Source organism: Archocentrus centrarchus, chromosome 20 (genome assembly GCF_007364275.1).
Source record: "Archocentrus centrarchus isolate MPI-CPG fArcCen1 chromosome 20, fArcCen1, whole genome shotgun sequence".
NCBI classification, from domain to species: domain Eukaryota; kingdom Metazoa; phylum Chordata; class Actinopteri; order Cichliformes; family Cichlidae; genus Archocentrus; species Archocentrus centrarchus.
Genome location: NC_044365.1, coordinates 7,965,099 through 7,969,325, shown reverse-complemented (window position 1 = coordinate 7,969,325; position 4,227 = coordinate 7,965,099). Strand labels below are relative to the sequence as shown.

Genomic DNA, 4,227 nt, shown 5'->3' with positions numbered 1-4,227 from the left:
TACAGTAGGGTCAAAAAAACCTAACTTACATCCACCAAGGTCTTCAATGGACCTCTGACCTCATCTTCAAGGTCAAACTTTCATAAAATATCTTATCTTTAAAACTATGCTTAAAATTCTACTGCCTTTATTTGAATTGGCAACATTAAGGAAATAACACGGGGATCACATGGGGATTCTAAATATCACATTATAGCTTTCATACAAATGTGTCACATTTGACCTCTGACCTCACATTTACATTTCATGTCTGCCTTTCTTTCAAGTTGACACCAAAATGTTATATCTTTAAAGAAAGTATTATCAAATGTATTATATAAGCTCAAGTTTTTCATATCTAGTTATTTACAAATCAGTACCTATTATCCATCACCCAATCCTACATAATATTTGTTTAAGAGTAAACATGTCTGCCTACAGAATACAATACTATTCCCTTCAAAGTAAATACTGCCCAGAGAGCGAGCTGCCTTGGTGGAGGTCTGTGTTCTCAGAGTGTGTCTTGTTGTAGTTTTGTTCTTTTGGATACAAACCAAGTAGCTTTGGGTGCAGTGGGATTTCTTTAGGAATATTGTTTTTCATATTTCTCTGATCCCTTCCAAACATATTTAACATTTCTAAACATATTAACAGAGTTCTTTAAGTCTCTGTAAATATTGTGCATGTGTCATAACGAGTGTGGATGCAGACTCATGAAACAGTAAACAAACCTTTATTCAGGTGAAGCAGAAAGTCCAGATGGCAAATGAAAACAAAGTAAAAATGCTCTGCAGCGAGGGGGCTGAAACAGTTGTTTTCCTTTTTATGATGTTGTGTATAAACAGTACAACACAACAGACAAACTGAGGCTTTAAATACACACAGACACACTAAGGCATAATGGAGACAGCTGCAGAACTAAACACACCTAAACTAAATCAAGATAACAAAGCAATGCACAAGAGCCAAAAAAACTACCAAAATAAAACAGGAAATAACCAAACACAGAGACGGAGACTTGACATAAAGACACAGGGGAAGCAGGACAACTGAAACAAGCAATGGAAACAAACTAAAACCATGAACAGAAACTAGATAGCAGAAACTAACTGAACAGTGAATGCAAGATTACTGTAAATAACAAATAACAAAGTAACAAAAACAAAAGCTCAGGAATAATACATGAAAAGCAAACTAAGACTCGACAGACGATAATGACTAAAACTAGAATGTTCACAACTCAAAGATAGTTTGTCAGAAAATCCAGACCCAGGCCCAGTCAATGCCACTGCTGGCTGACAGCAGTGAAATATATTCACATTAACTAAGTATAGTGATTAATCTGAGGGTTGCATTCACTGTCTATGTTCCAGCTTATGTCAAGTCCTCTGCTCAGATTTCAGTTTCCAAATCTTTATCCGAAGTATTACCATATCATGTGAACTCTGATGAACAGGATGGAAACAGATCGCAAAATTCTGAAATTATGTTTTTTTTTTTTTTTTCATCTTTATTTCAACAACTGTCTACTAATAGCAATATGTGTATTAGATATATTTTCAAAACTCTCAGCTTTCTCAGATTTCTGGCTCCACAGCATTTATCAGACTCCTCACTCCTCACCCAGCCTGTGGGGAACACATCCAACAGATGGGGCTAAGGGACTATGACAGAAAAAAAATCAAAGACCTGTGATGTGTTGTTGCGAAATGTTGATTGACGGAGCAACTATTCTGACATGCTGTACACCGTACGAAGAGGGATCAATGAGTACTGTAGTAATAACAAGTCTCAGTTTGCCAAAGAGCTCAGAGATTTACTGCTGGACTTTTGAAGGAGAGATTTAAATTTTCTTCTGCTGTGGCTGCCAATAACTAAGATTTTATGTCAACATTCACCGTCTTGGAAACTGTTCGCATTCATCATAAAAGCCTTATAGTAAACGCAAAAACATGTGGAATCTAATCAACCTACGACACACACACACACACCCACACCCACACCCACACACACACACACACACACAGAGACAAAATCATAGTTAAAAGATGTCTTTGCCTATTTCGATCGACTGGTTAGTCAGACAATTAATATGTAAGGAATAAAAACTGTCCATGCACATTTTACAGAATGTTTAATCAATGAAAGATTATAAGGAGCAGGTTATTGGCAGGAAGTGTGGAGTTGAGAATGGAGCCTCATGCTCTGTTCATGTTTTTGCTTTTCATATTTCAGAAAATGAAATATTTGGTTGTTTCATCAGCCATTCCTAAAGTGTAAAAATAATATATAATAAAGACAATATCATATTCTCATGTTTTCTGTCTTTTACTTTCCACCAGCCAGTTGCATTTAATGAATGATGAGTGATGGCTACACCTTCCTTAACCTGCTTCTGGCAGAGGTCTTTTTCTCTTAAACCTCTGATATATACGTTATTATTGGTGACAGTCATGAGCATAACTGCAAACCTCAACCCTGTGCTTTGGAGAATAGGAAAAAATTGTTACTGAAAAAAAAGAATTTTTGTGAAGAATTGTTGATGTGAGTCATTTAAAATGATCACGTTCTGTGTTCCCTGGTTGCCAGGTCTTTAAAGATCACTTAAAGGGTTAGGATTAATGATGTTATTTACCCTTGTGTTGTTGTCTCTAATACTGTAGTGTCTTTACTTTAGGATGACTGTTGTGAATGTGTGGCATATACATAAAACTACTTTGATATGATCCTGAAGAGTTACTAAATGGAATTGCTTCTCACTATTTTTTATGTAATGCAAGACTAGCAGATCTTAATTAAGTAGGCCAATTAAACCATTTACAGAATATACTTGTGTAAATAAATAAATTACTAATTACTCATCTTCACTTTGACGTGGAACGTTTCTAAGAAGAAGTCCTACATATTTGTTTAACATGTGCACTGAAGGACATATCCTGGTCAAAAATGACTCCAAGATTCCTCATAGTGTTACTGGAGGCCAAAGTAATGTAGAAACAGGAAATTAGAAGACCTGGGTCATCAAGGAAAATCAGAGGTTGTAATTGACACCGAATTGTCTTGGAGTGGCCACAGGAGGCGGTGTGTGTGGTGGAGAGGAGGTGAAGGACCAGCAAAAGGGAATTAGGTTTTATGGCCCTCACCTGCTTTCTGTTGGCATGCGTTGCCTCATTTTCGTTTGTTTGGTGTGGCGTGGTGTCCGGTTTCCCCGTGGCTTCCTTTTCCTTGTTGGATGTTTGCTTGGTGAGTTGTCGGTTTGAATTTTTATCTTCGTTTCTTCTGAATTGTATGGATCGTATTTAAGGATTTTTATTGTTTATTATTAGTCTTAAGGTGACGGGCAGCCTTATAGATGATCCGTAATATAGCACCCCTCGGTGACGGAACGAGGTACGTTTGCCTTTTGTGATTTAGTTGTTGTGATAATTGTAAGTTTCCTGTTGATGATGTATTGTAAATAAATTGTTTTTTTTGTATCTGTTTTTAAGTTTTCACGGTGCACAATGAAGTGGAAATAAAGAGTTGAAGCACCTGTCGAGACTCCCGTTTATTGACCCAGGGGCAGCTACAGTGAAAACTCGACCATCGGAAGAGTAAGGCTTCAGCTAAGAAAATCAACGTTATTGCACAAGTATTTGATAACGGCGGTCCGGCCCAGTGTACGCCCCTTTCGCGCACCGGCGAGCTCAGCCAATGGACGGTATTTGTTACGCTTCTAGTTCAAGCGAACTGGGTAGCGATACATAAGAGACTGGTGATAAAGCCTATGATTAAGTGCTTAATGTTTAGGGTTTGAATGTGTTTTATAATGTATTCCTTTTCTCCTTTTTGGGGTTGAAGGGTAAAGTTATATTGATTAAAATATTTGTAGTTTATTGTTGTGGTTTAATGTCGAATTTTAGTATTGTTTGGTGAATTTGGAAATTGTAAACTAAAGGGTAAATGAGGTAAAATGTCCGTTAAAAATCAAGTTTTAGATAATACTGCCGACCAACCAAGCAGGTCCAGCTCCCGTCAAAGAGTTTTGACCGAGAAGGGTCAGGAGCTGCGTAGAGAGAGAGCTGAACAACATGAAAGGTCTTTTATGAAGGAATATGATGTGTGGAAACAAACAGCTCGAGATTCCAGGACGAAATTGAAGCGATTTTGTACAGTGAATGACCTTAATGTAATCCAGCAGAATTTAAAAACTAATTATGATTTAGTATGTCAGTCCTATGAGCCCATCAGGCGTAACTGCACTGCCAC

At 37.4% G+C, this 4,227-nt stretch overlaps 1 long non-coding RNA gene across 1 annotated transcript; it reads left to right on the top strand.

Annotated features, from left to right (window-relative positions):
• Nucleotides 1–3,243: 3,243 nt before the first annotated feature.
• Nucleotides 3,244–3,854, top strand: LOC115799105 (uncharacterized). Its single transcript, XR_004021531.1, has 2 exons — nt 3,244–3,369; nt 3,468–3,854. It is a non-coding gene; the product is annotated as an uncharacterized LOC115799105 (long non-coding RNA).
• The last annotated feature ends 373 nt before the right edge of the window (nt 3,855–4,227 follow it).